General features: G+C 40.8%; 1 protein-coding gene across 1 annotated transcript in view; it reads left to right on the top strand.

The window, feature by feature from the left end:
• LOC111220678 (regulating synaptic membrane exocytosis protein 1-like) overlaps positions 1 to 14,369 on the top strand; it is a 105,457-nt gene that overhangs the window by 16,095 nt on the left and 74,993 nt on the right. The window lies entirely within an intron of this gene.

The raw sequence follows: 14,369 nt of genomic DNA, 5'->3' as shown, positions 1-14,369 counted from the left end.
CCAATATTATAGAATATCACCGTATTTCCCGCCGATACGATATTAATCATAATATTGAAAGTTGCAGTTTTGCACAGTCTGCCCTGAGTCTGACCCTCGTTTCACTGCTTTGCTTTTACCTCGGCATGTGACAAATAAAACTTTGCTGCTTAGCGGCAACATCACTTATACCTGAAACATAAAATACAATAATGCAATTATATATACAGATATTTTTAAATCTAATAAATATACAGTATGAATAAATGACATTCAGATAAAAGATTATGTATATTACTGTCTCTGTTGTCCAATTGTAGTTGTACATACCAGCAAAGCTGGAAGGGAATTAGAGGGAGTGTGCTTTAAGCAAAGGATGGGAGGAGGTGATGGAGGGAAGTGAGAGTGAGCACCCGAGCCGCTCAGCATGGCGAGTTCTCTGACGGAAGTGAGGGAGAGGAAGGGATGGAGGAGGAACAACAGAGCTTGGCACAGACAGAGAAAACTAGAGAGTGAGAGAATCTCTGTGTCCCTGCTGCCATATGGTGAGCAGCCAGGCCACAGCACATATATGCACTGATGGAGGGGTGAGCACAGAGGACGGCTCATTATATTATAGACATCAGATCGTTTTCTGTTTCAAGCAGAAGAAACATTTTGGCCAGACTTCTCAATTTATTTTGCAAGTATAACTACGTCAAAGCTCCATATTTTACACTTTCCCTGTGTTTTATTTGAAGTGTTGATCTATAAGAAGATATAGTTGTCATTTTAAGAACCAAAAACCATCTCAGTGTAGTTTTACATCTCCTCTCTCAGGCTTCTCTCTGGAGCTCTGAGAACAACAGGTCATGAGCCAATCAGAAGAGAGGAGGCTCTGAGCCTCTCTTCTGATTGGCTGACTGTTTTCTGAGTGATCCGATAAAAATATAGCAGATTTCAGGTAAACACTCAGAGAGCCCAAATCCTGCAAGGTTGGATGGTGGGTCCAGGTGGCTGAGAGTGGTGACTGCTTTGTTGTGACATCACAAAGTTACAGAAGTCCTGACGGCTGGTTTTAAGGCTCAGTTTCTGAATACAGGCTGTGTGCATTTCTCTGTGGACTGAGGCTTTGATACTTTCACAGTATTAATATAGAACCTAGACCTGCTTTATAATCAAACAACACATGGACATCTACCTTTATACTATACGGACCTTTAAGACTACACCACTGAAATCACAATATGAACTTAAATGATAGGGGCCTGGAAGCGACACCTTAGTTAAAATAGGACTAAGCCTTAATGGCATGCGCTCTACCAGGTGAGCCAATGAGGCGTCCCACTAAGAGGAAATTTCATACATAAAAGATCGTAACTTAGATAGTAACCGTGGTGATTTTGGCCCACCTGGGCTGCTGAAACCTCATGTAGAAGCTTTGTTACACAGACTGAGGAACTAACACAATGTATAGTTTCCAGTTTCATAATCTCCAGATTTCTATCTGCCTATAAATAAATTATTTTCTGCAAATAATAAGGTCTTAAGGTGAGTGTAGGAAGATCTCTTTTGCATGCAAACACACACACAGGCACGCACGCAAGCAAGCAAGCAGGAACGCACACACACAAACACACACACACACACACCGGAAACCCATTTCTAATTCTGGCATGCATTTTACTTTCCATTCAATTTCACAAATAGCATGAGGAGGAGGAAACTTTTTAATACTCGTCTATTACAGATACCGAATGAGTTCCAATCAATCTTGTAGATGACTCCTGTGTGGAGTGTGTGTGTGTGTGTGTGTGTGTGTGTGTGTGTGTGTGTGTGTGTGTGTGTGTGTGTGTGTGGGGACTAGATTAAAGACAGCAGGGAGAGAAAGTTGTGGGGAGGAACAGAGGATGCTGAGAGGTAGACAGGTTTAAGAAAGAGTTGGACAGAATAAAACTTTGACTTTGTTGAAGTCAAAGTTTTTGAAGTTGAAGTTTTTCACTTGAACGTCTCACAGCAGTGCTGAGTAACAAGGGACTGGAGTTACTTTTAAAAATAAGTGTTGGAGAGCGAATGAGAATGAGACGGAGAGAGTTGGAGCGCTTAATTTCTAAATGGCTGCGAGGTGATTTTCTCTGACACTGACTCATTGTTATTTGATTCATGTCTGCCTGCTTTTTGAATATCGATCCAGGAACTGGAGGAGTGACTCATACTCGGCCATAGAGGCCTGAGTCACTACAGGAAGAGCCGAAGCTGGCACCCAATCCCAACCTGATGCCACCCTGCTTTATGAAAGCCCAGGAGCGGAGAGGGCAGTGCCAACGTTTGGCTTAGCAGCAGTAATGACGCTCAAGGACTGAAGGACTCAGCTATTTTATCTGCTTTATTTTTGGACACATCTACAGTATGTCAAGCAGGAGGGCTTTCACTTTTAGAAGTTGTTTAACTGAAACTTTGAGCTTTGATTGAGGATCCAGGCTCTTGCTTCCCAAAAACCATTTTTGGGAAGCAAGAGCCTGGATTGAGGAATTTGAAAGGAAGCTGTGCCTGCAGATATAACTTGGAGGTCATTAGCAAGAGGTGAGAATAAGAAACACACAATGATAACTTTGCTTCAGTCCTGACAATGTCTTCATTCAAACTGAGCTTTTGCTGGGAATCAGTGAAATGAAAGTGCGGGGCCTCTCTACTCACTTAGACGCTGTTCATCTGCAGGGTGGTGTTATTCTTTCTTTTTCTTAGTGTTAACAAATACCATGAAAAGACCATGCTTGCTGTCTGCTTCTCCTGGTTTGGATTCCTTCAGTGTCAGACGTCCAGGAGGTTTTTACCTGGAGCTGAATTATCCACAGAGGTCTCCTCCTCTTAGCAAACAGACCAGGGGATTAAAACCAGTACAACTTCACTTTAAAAATCGGTGATTCACCGACACAGGATGTCTTGGAGTGGCTTGGAGCTGAGCTGTCTAACATTTGCTTGTCTTTTTCTTTTTCTGACAACTTTAGATCCAGATGTCACATGACTAAAATCCTTCATCCGGTTAAAATACGTACAAAGTGTGTCTTAGAAATGTGGCTTAAAATTGGATAAAAAGTCATTATTAAACTTCTGGCATGCGCGTAGGGGATGTGACTTCATTGACAACCGACCAAATAAAATGCAGCATTACCACGATTAACCCTCTGAGGTCAACGGATGTTTCTATTAATATCTTTGCGATGATACAGCATAAAAAAAAGGGTTTAATTGTTAAAATCTGCTGACTCTCCACTTTCCGTTTCATATTCTTGCAAGATTGTACATGACTCAAAGCCGGAGCCAGAGGGAATCGAAGCAGGCCTCTTAAATCTGGTTAAAGCAGAGTGACAAACAATACTCAATGAGATTAGAAAATCTCATTTCAGGCATACATTTATCAACTATTTCACTCATATATTGCACTGTTTTTTATGATCTTTGGTATTTCAATTCATCCACATCAGTAAAGGTATGTTTTTGTCATATGCAATCTTTGGTGAATTTAAGTAATCATATAGAAATAGAGAAAATAAAATCATACGTTTTCCTAGGTTTCAAAATTGATGGAAACATTTGGGATGACGTAAGTAAGCAACTCAAAAATACATAACATAGGTCAAGTCATTTTTAGACATTTTAATGTGGAAAAGTTACATATAACTTCAAGATATTAATCCCTAAAAGTAAGGATAATGAAGAATAAAACCTTTATTTTTTCTGCTGATGCAGGTGCAGATTCATAAAATGACTTTGTGTTGAAGCAAAATACCACAAACTCACTGGCACTCAGCACTGCAGGGGCAGATCGTCTTCCAGCTGACCTGACGGTTACTTAAATGCAACAGGGTTCATACTCAAAACAAACAGAGAGGGAGGAAGCTCACTTTCACCCTGGGGCCCCATAGCGGGCTGGTCCGGCCCTGGCTAGTGAGTATTTCTGGCAGCAATGAAGTGTGTGCGGGATTAAGACACAGTAAACACTACCATGAACCATGTCTGTGTTTATGATAATGAAGGAACATGTCACCCAGTGCACTGATGGGGCTCACTAATGTGTTTTTAATAGTTTTCGGACAGCGGTGGAGCTCTGTGGCACAGAGGAGTAAGATATACAGTCACAGGCTTGGGCTTTGTTGAAAAAAAAAAGATAAAAAGAATATATTACATATATTCGAAGCAACTTGGTGAATGAATGTGGGCTCAGGGGAGGCAAACAGGCTGATTAAAAGGCTAACACACACATAATGTTCCACTGAGTCCATGTAGTGAGCAGGTGAAAAGGTCAGTGGCCTACATAAACACCGTTTCAAACCTCCATCACACTGATCATAAAGAAGAATTTCTGTGCAAGGGGAAGGAATATTTTCATGTAGGATTTAATTTGTATTATGCTAAATGTAGACTGTGCTAACAACCACGCAGCACATTTCAAAAATCCAAGTTGAAATCTTAAGGGGTAAAATGCCAACAAGGGGTTTCCCTGCAAAATAAATATTTAGATGTGTGTGTGTGTGTGTGTGTGTGTGTGAGTGAGTGTGTGTGTGAGTGTGTGTGTGAGTGTTGTCCAGCTTGTCCGGAGTTACGCTGCATCGTAGCATCTGTCACACTGCTATAAAGTTAGTCCTGAAGCTCCTCCACCCTTCTTCACCTTTTACTCACCCACCTCCCCTGCTCTCCAGATGGTCTCTGTGCTGCCAGTGTCCCCAAAGTCTGATGTGTCTTATTCCTCTGTGACGTAGAGCTCCACTGTTGATGAATGAATTGAATGATTAAGAAACCCAATACCATGTGTTTATAATAGTTCATTACCATGAACACAACCATTGTTTACATTGAGTCAATCCCACGTACACCTTCCTGCTGTGTAGTAATCTGTTGCAGAAATTAAAGCCTGACAAATACCCCATTTCCTTCCTGTTTGAACTACAGCGACAGCTTTTGATGGAAATTAACAATTAAACTAAATGTTTCTGTCCCGTTTTTAAAGATTCACATGTTTAGATATGGACTTGGTTTTGGTCTTTGCTTGGAATTTGTTCAGAATAACACCAGAGTTATGACATGTGATAACTTCACTTCTTGCAGGAATTTTTACTTGTCAGTATCTAGATATCGGTTCTGATAATCTACCAATACGTTGACTTCGATACTGATTCTCAACGATACTTTTTTCGATGCCAATTTTATCAAATATTAATCTAATCCATTTCAACAAAAGGAAATTTACTAAACACATTACAGTACAATTTTTCTCTAGTTTTATTTTTAAGCTCTGTCTCTTTACACACTCAAACGTGTTTGTGTAAATAAACAGCAGATAAACAGTAAAAACTGAAGTCATTTTGCAGATTTGTTCACTTCCTTCAACAAACGTAATGTTTAAAGACTCCTGCCCAGAGTAAATTGCTATGTCATTTAATTTGCATATTCACAAGGACAATGCTTAAGTTTTCTCTCCAGTTTACCTCTCCTTTGTCCCTTGTCCCTTTTAATTTAATCTCATTGTGAATTTAAGAAACAATTTTTTTGCCGTAAAATGTTAGCGATGGACAGATCATTGTATTTTTTTAGAAAATCAATGACCATTTCATTCATTAAAATCCTAGAAACAGGTTGATTTTATTCTGGAAACAAGTGAAATAATATCAACTCATTTATTTCTTTCATTGCTGTAAGAAAAATATTATTTTCACATTTCAGTACCAAACTAAATGAGGGGTCCTTTTTCTGCAGTGTGTACGTAATCCAATGTAAGTTACATTCTCATGAACAAAGCTCAGGTTTCTGTGTGTGTGTGTGTGTGTGTGTGTGTGTGGAGTCAGAGTGCAGAGCCACTTAATATGAATGCTGTTTCCAGCTGTGAGTTGTGGACCATTTGTTTAAAATATGTATATATGCACACACAAAGGATTTATTTTTAACCTGTTCAAGTGTAAAGGCATTGAATGTTTTTCACGGAAAAGTGGAGGAAGTGTGTTTTTATTGTGTTTGCATGGGAAAATGAAGCTCTTATTCTCACTTTGGTTTAACCTTGTGTTTCACAACATTTGAATATGGATATTTTGCAGCATTTTCTTAATGAGCTCGCTATCTGTTTCTCACTGTACATTTCTCTCTGATCTCGTTCGCTCCCTGTTTTTCTGCCTCCTTTCTCTCTGTCCTCCTTCTAGTCTTGTTCTCATAACGATCTGCCCACCCTCCCCCTCCATACATTTCCTTGACAATGATATTTGATGTGATAAAGATTTTTTTTCTCACCTGCGAAAGAGAAGATGATGGCTTGTTGTTGTTGACTGATTGGTGGAGACATTGATATATTTCCTGCTCCCGTTCTCATTGTTTGCTTCTCCAGTATGTCCTACTTTACCAGATTCACTGCAAAACACACACACAGCCTCACACACAAAACAAGGGTGACGCACAACTTTTATGTTACATTGTCTGTTGTCTATGTGGTTACTGTTGACTGAGGAGAGAGGACACCAAATGACACACACTCTTAGTCGATTGTTGGTTCTGTTATTTAGCTTTGTATACGCAGTGATAGGTGAACACTTGTACTCAGTGTTGCCACTGTTTTCACTGGAAAGTAGCTAAAGCTGTTTTTCTATGTATTGAATGTCTTATTGGATTTGTGAAGTGTCCTTGAGTGTCTTTAAAGGTGTTTCTGTGTGTATTCCGTGAAGCACTATGTTTGTATGAAAGGTGCGATATGAGTAAAGTTGAGTTGAGTTATAATAAAGCCTTAAAAAGTCGGCTCACTAGAAGTTGCAAGATGCCTTATGCTAATTTACTTATTAGTATCATCATAATATAAGTGCTGTATTTAAATATATATTAAAAAAATAAAATTGAATTCAAACTGGATATAACTAACTGTAACAGGCTTTATCATTATTTTTCAAGCTTCTATCATCACTTCAATGTGTATCTGAGCCTACCTTTAATTTTTAAAAGATTTTATGTAGGCTGTTTTACAGACTGCGTTTCATGAGTAGAGAGTGGGTGTCTTGCTAACTGTTGAGTTTATGCTGTGCTGAATGAAAACTCAACATATCGCTAGCGTAGACTCTTAGGCTCCCAGTTAATAATTCAGCAAGGAGCTAGTGGTAATCTCTGCTATTGCTACATAGCTAATGTTAGCATTAGCAGGTGTTTACTTATCAGTCTAGAAGGAAAGTTGCGAGTTCAGCACCAAATTTCATTCCTTTGCTCACTAAGAGCTGTCTCCATAAGTGGAAAACATTTCCAATGTTAACCCTTGTCTCTATCACGTCTTTTCACGTCTGAAGTTTGTAGTTTGTTTGCTGTCAGTACAAACTTCTTCCATGTTTATCTGTTGTTGTAGTCACCACTCTAGTTTCTGTTTTTAGCATATACTGCTGTTGGTCATTTATTCTCATCTCTTCTGCTTCTGCCATATTTTTCATTCAGTGTTAAGCTTCAGTCAGTGAAACTAACTACATCGTGCACATACTGTATTATTCATGCTGTGGATATGATATGGTATATGATGTATGATATATGCTTTTAATTAGAAATATCTTCAGGGAGTTTAATTGATGGTAGAAATGATGAAAATATAGAATAGTGAGTAGGACATGAGTGTTGTGGTAGGTTTACTGGGAGATGGCTTTAATGTGTTCATGAAGCTTCATTATTACTAGACACAATCATTATTTGAATAGCAGCTTTTATTTGAGATTTCCTGCGGTCACTCAGTTTGAGATTACATGCCCAGGTTTGGGAATTACATGTATGCTGCAGTGTAAACTGTTTTGTTAAGAGTCCTTCATTACAACCCCTGACATGTGACGCATTGCTGAGTTATAGAAGGTCAATAATAAGGCCTTGTAGGTGTTTTCTGTGCTTATCGTACTCCACGACTGCACACTGTAACACCTCTGGAGAGTTTTTACAGATGCTTGTGAGGTAAACACTGACGTAGCACAATGCTAAAAGGTAGATGCTATTATGCCTGGTTTGTGCACCTGCACATGTGATTGCTGTGATTTATTGTAGAAAGGCAGAATAGTGACAGAGGGAAAAGAACTGGATAAATAAACCAGAAAGAAACAAAATCAGAAAGAGGCAATGGACTCATTGAACCCTATAAGACAATGACAAGAAGGACGGAGGGAATGCACTCAGCTCCTCTACGCATTTAATATTGAGTCGTTACATCCAGCCGACATGGATTTATTAAACCTAATACCAATAGAAGCTATTTTGGATTAAAGCCACCTATCATCAACAATAATGCCTCTGAAATAACTCGCAGGACACCAATAACCATAATAAAAAAACTAAACCTTACTCCTCACATTCAAAACCAAAATCACCGCGTTCGATTCAGGTTAAAGGCTTCCCATGAACAACCAATGTCGTATTGATCAACCCCACAATAAACATATAATCAATCACTCTGGCTCCATATATCAAGCCCATACTGTATATTGGTCTAACTCTATTAGGCTGTGAACAGAGCCAGGGGTCGGGACAAACACAGCGAGAGCCATGGATCAGGAAGTAAATCCTGCGGTGCTGCAGCAGCAGGTGACCTCTCTGTGACCTTTGGCTATTGCTCCCAGGAAGTGTGTGTGTGTGTTTGTGTGTGTGTGTGTGAGCAGTTAATGTCATCAACAGTGGATTTGTATGTGTGTGTGTGTTTGTTATTTTGCAAATGTGTGTATGTTAAGGCATTTTTTTGTGTAGGGATTATAAGAGAAATGTGTGTGTGTGTGTGTATGTGTGTGTGTGTGTGTGTGTGTGTGTGTGTGTGTGTGCGTGCGCGCGTGTGCATGGGCAGGGGCAGGTTGTGTTTCACCCACTGGCTCCTTGGAGGGTTTTCTTCAACATGTATTTGGAGGAACAGTTTGTCCTGTTACACTCAGAGGAGCAATGTTGAAATCTCTATCAAATGACTGGATCTCAGACTTCCTTCTCTCTGGCCTTCACTGCTGGGATTTGTAGTTTTAATGGCTGAGCTGATGGGGGAGGAGGCTTTGCCGCTGACTTCCAGTCTGTAAGTACTGTACTGCGGCCACAGCAAATTATATTCAGCGCTATAAATATCAGACCAGGTTAAATGCTCTTTACTTTTTTGAGCAGATTGAATGACTGAGCAGCGACTGACTGTGAGAACGTCAGAACTCATGTTAAACCTGTAGTCCAGCACGGCTCTGCTAGCTCCTCAAACATTGTGAAAAAGTTGATTTGCGATGTTTAGCACTTGAGATGTGGAAAATCAGGAGTATTACTTTGGTTTATACGTCTGTTATTTCCCTTTTCTGTTTATTGTTTCATGCTCTGTGCATTATGATGGATATATTGCCAAATGCTTATTGGGAAGAGTTATATACCTTGTCTACATTGATATGTATATGAATCATTTCATCACTTTTTGCCATTTCATGTATTTTTTCTGTTAGACTTGTAAAAGAAAACACGGAGCTGTTTAACTTTATGACATAATATGTAGATTTATATGTGCCACTCTCCTCTCCTCTCCTCTCCTCTCCTCTCCTCTCCTCTCCTCTCCTCTCCTCCTCTTCCTCCTTCAGAACGTATATACACTAACACAAAAGGATTGAACAAAGTAGAGTGAGGGAGGTGTGGCCAGCAGATACACATTTTGGAGCCAAGAGTTGCTGCTTTCTCCCAAGATGGAGGGATGTTTTAATCTCATTTATGGAGGATTTCTGGACAGCCTGTCTTCCCCTGGTAGCCAGGCTTGTCTGTGTGTCTACCTGTGAGTCTGTACATCATCGCTGTTCTCTTGATGAGATACGGCGCTAGTGTATAGGTGTGTTTCAGGGCCAAATTAAAGCTTGTGCTGCGTTTTGGTCATTTCACTCCACTAAGGTACTTTTTCATTTTGCTTGTGTGTAATGTGATTGGGTTGGATTGTTTGTGCCACTTTGCCTCGATGCTCCTCACTAATAATGGATGGTGTTAAGTCACTTAGCGGACTCCTTTATATTTGTTCCTCTTGGTTTTTGAAACCTAGGTAGTGATGTGAGTGAGGGTCACTTCTTTTTTCTTCACATCTAGTCTTTTTCAATTAATGGACTACACTTATATAACACTTTCGCTATGGACCACTCAAAGCGCTTTACACTACAGCGCATTTTCTATGCATACACACTCATACACCGATGACACATTGGGGGCAATTTGGAGTTCAGCATCTTTGAATTCGACATGTGGACTGGAGGAGCCTGAGACCAAATCACAGACCTTTCCATTAGTGGCCGACCCGTCTACCTCCTTAGCCACATACAGTATACACGGCTAATCACCATTTTTCTGACAAAAGCAAATAGCAAAAATTGTCCGGTCAGTTGTGATCATGTAGCTTCGCCCCTACACAAATTAAATGACACCATATGTACTTCATTGTGTACTAGGCAATACATTTAAGCTAGCAATTGAACGTGGTTCAACAGAAAGGCTGAAACATGGAAATTACTCCACTCACAATGTCGTAGCTTACCTGTCCCATGGAGTACAACAGTAAAAGTGGGGAGGTAAAGGCGGGAGACCCCACGGAGGTGAAGGAAGGGATACAGAAACACACGTTCTACATATTGACTCTGTTAACACAGATTATAATACTACATATTACTGCTGTGTAGTTGACTCTGTTACACAATATGTGATGTATGATATCTGATTTTGTTCCCTCCGCTTGAGGATGGAGGGAGGGGAGGGAGACGAGGGAGGGGAGGGCTCTGTGATTTTAACTAATCTGCTTCCTGAAATCAAAGTGAGGATAACTACTCCGACCACAAAAGATAAAAACGCATATACCTCCTCTCCTCCTGTGATACGCAGCCCATCAGTTCTTCTCCCCTCTTTGTTTGTCTGTTTCCCCTCTGTTTGCTCTCTCCTCAATCTCCACAGTGTGAAATCCAATTAATCAACATACTGTAACGCCTTAGATAAAACCAATACTCGTCCCCTTTATTTCTCATATCGATCTGAAGAGTTTCTTATGTCGGCAAAAGCAGCCTGAAACAACAGCAGACACAACAAAGCTGATTGCACCAAAACACACAAACGGTGCAGAGAACAGCGGTATCGACTGGACTTAACGCAACGATGGTCTCCTTCACTTTCTGGTTTCACTTCGCTTCTTCCCCCCTTTGTTTATTTATTTATTATTTTCCACTAAAAAAAAAAAAAGATAGTACGGAGTCATGGTTTTTCTAAGAGTTGAACTCATGCAGGAGGAGGCAGATGTTCATTTCATGATGTAGAAGCTGTAGAAATGGAGAGGCGGGTCGGCCCCGGTTTGGTCCAGACTGTGGATTACCGTGACGTTTGGTACAAACATTCATGCTTGGGAGAGGATGAATCCCAATAAGTTTGGTGATCCCTTTACTTTTCCTTGAGTGCCACATATAGAGTGAAATGTCTTGTCATGAAATTTGTTACAGAAGATCCTCAGAGGATGAAACATAATGACGGTCTTGCTCCCCTGACTTCATCCTGTGCCAACGGCAGGTCAAAGTTTCGGTGATTGTTCCACCACTTTGGTCCAGACTGTAATATACAATTTTCTATTTTCTATTTTCAAATGTTAGCAGGTGCTCCTGGTCCATAGTGAGTGTACAGTACGGCCCTGCCCTCCACAGCCTGTTGAAGGGAGGCTGGAGTAGGAGGGAGATCTCTCTCACACACACGAAGCAGCCCTCTGACAACATGTTTTTCTTTTGTGTTCTGAGGATGGAGGTCTGGTAGTGCAGTTTTCGGTTTTTGTTTGTTAGTTCAGTTCTTTATTCTGGGTTAGTTTGGGGGGGGGGGGGGGGGGGTGCGTGCTCTGGGTCCTATGGCCCATTGAGTGGCTGAATTAAATCATTTCTATTTAACGGAACCTCAGGTATGGCGTCCTCTTTATATGTAGCTGGTCACAAGGTTGAGCCAAATGTTTTGTTGTGGATGTAACACATTTGGGGGCTCGTCTGGGATTCGAACCTGGGACCTCTTGGATGGAAATCTAAGCTGATCCACATTGTTTTTTATCATTAGCATACTGATGTTAGCATTAACTCAAAGCACTGCTGGCCCTTTAAGTTCAGACAACGACATGTCGCCTGTAGGCAAAAGTGTAGAGATAATGGATAACTGTTTAAATTTGTTTGTTCTTGTTCTTCCGTCTCACAGGCATTGTGTTGTACTCGGTTTTACACCTGAAAAGTAATTGATGAAATTCATGAAAATGAGCAAAAGATGTGTTACATCCACAACAAAACATTTGGCTTCAACCTTGTGACCAGCTACATATTAAAGAGGACGCCATACCTGAGGTTCCGTTAAATAGAAATGATTTAATTCAGCACTCAATGGGCCATAGGACCCAGAGCACGCACCCCCCCCCCCCCAACTAACCCGGAATAAAGAACACAGGATGAAGTCAGGGGAGCAAGACCGTCATTATGTTTCATCCTCTGAGGATCTTCTGTACAAATTTCATGAAAGACATTTCACTCTATATGTGGCACTCAAGGAAAAGTAAAGGGATCACCAACTAATTATTGGGATTCATTCCTCTCCCAAGCATGAATGTTTGTACCAAACGTCACGGTAATCCACAGTCTGGACCAAACCGGGCCGACCCGCCTTCTCCATTTCTACAGCTTCTACATCATGAAAATGAACATCTTGCCTCTCCTGCATGAGTTCAACTCTTAGAAAAACCATGACTCCGTACTATCTTTTTTTTTTTTTTGTGGAAAATAATAAATAAATAAACAAAGGGGGGAAGAAGCGAAGTGAAACCAGAAAGTGAAGGAGACCATCGTTTGCGTTAAGTCCAGTCGATACCGCGGTTCTCTGCACCGTTTGTGTGTTTTGGTGCAATCAGCTTTGTGTGTCTGCTGTTGTTTTAGGCTGCTTTTGCGACATTAAGAAACTCTTCAGATCGATATGAGAAATAAAGGGACGAGTATTGGTTTTATCTAAGGCGTTACAGTATGTTGATTAATTGGATTTCCACACTGTGGAGATTTGAGGAGAGAGCAAACAGAGGGGAAACAGACAAACCAAGAGGGGAGAAGAACTAGATGCTGCGTATCACAGGAGGAGAGGAGGTATATGCGTTTTTATCTTTTGTGGTCGGAGTAGTTATCCTCACTTTGATTTCAGGAAGCAGATTAGTTAAAATCACAGAGCCCTCCCCTCCTCGTCTCCCTCCCCCCTCATCCTCAAGCGGAGGAAACAAAATCAGATATCATACATCACATATTGTGTAACAGAGTCAACTATAACGCAGTAATATGTAGTAATTATAATGCTGTGTTAAACAGAGTCAATATGTAGAACGTGTTGTTTCTGTATCCTTCCTTCACTCCGTGGGGTCTCTCCGCCTTTACCTCCCCACTTTTACAGTTGTACTCCATGGGACAGGTAAGCTACGACATTGTGAGTGGTGTAAATTTCCATGTTTCAGCCTTTCTGTTGAACCACGTTCATTGCTAGCTTAAATGTATTGCCTAGTACACAAATGAAGTACATATGGTGTCATTTAATTTTGTGTAGGGGCGAAGCTACATGATCACAACTGACCGGACAATTTTTGCCTATTTGCTTTTGTTAGAAAATGGTGATTAAGCCGTGTATACTGTATGTGGCTAAGGAGGTAGACGGGTCGGCCACTAATGGAAAAGGTCTGTCCGATTTGGTCTCAGGCTCACTCCCCAGTCCACATGTCGATTCAAAGATGCTGAACTCACAATTGCCCCAATGTGTCAATCGGTGTATGTGTGTATGCATAGAAAAATGCGCTGTAGTGTAAAGCGCTTTGGAGTGGTCCATAGGCGAAAGTGTTATATATGTGTAGTCCCATTAATTGAAAAAGACTAGATGTGAAGAATAAAAGAAAGTGACCCGTCACTCACATCCCTAACCTAGGTTTTCAAAAACCCAAGAGGAACAAATATAAAGGAGCCCGCTAAGTGACTTAACACCATCCCATTTATTATGAGGGAGGCACGAGGCAAAGTGGCACAAACAATCCAACCCATCACATTACACACAAGCAAAATGAAAAGTACCTTAGTGGAGTGAAATGACCAAACGGCAGCAAAGCTTAATTTGGCCCTGAAACACATCACTTATAACACTAGCGCCGTATCTCATCAGAGATCAGCGATGATGTACAGACTCACGTAGACACACAGACAAGCCTGGCTTACCAGGGGAAGACAGCTGTCCAGAATCCTCCATAAATGAGATTAAAACATCCCTCCATCTTGGGAGAAGCAGCAACTCTTGGCTCCAAAATGTGTATTCTGCTGGCCACACCTCCTCACTCTACTTTGTTTATCCTTTTGTGTTAGTGTATATACGTTCTATGGAGAGGAGAGGAGGAGAGAGAGGAGAGGAGA

The sequence above is a fragment of the Seriola dumerili genome, unplaced genomic scaffold (assembly GCF_002260705.1).
Source record: "Seriola dumerili isolate Sdu_G_001 unplaced genomic scaffold, Sdu_1.0 BDQW01000073.1, whole genome shotgun sequence".
In the NCBI taxonomy this organism is placed as follows: domain Eukaryota; kingdom Metazoa; phylum Chordata; class Actinopteri; order Carangiformes; family Carangidae; genus Seriola; species Seriola dumerili.
This window is presented reverse-complemented; position numbering and strand designations above follow the sequence as displayed.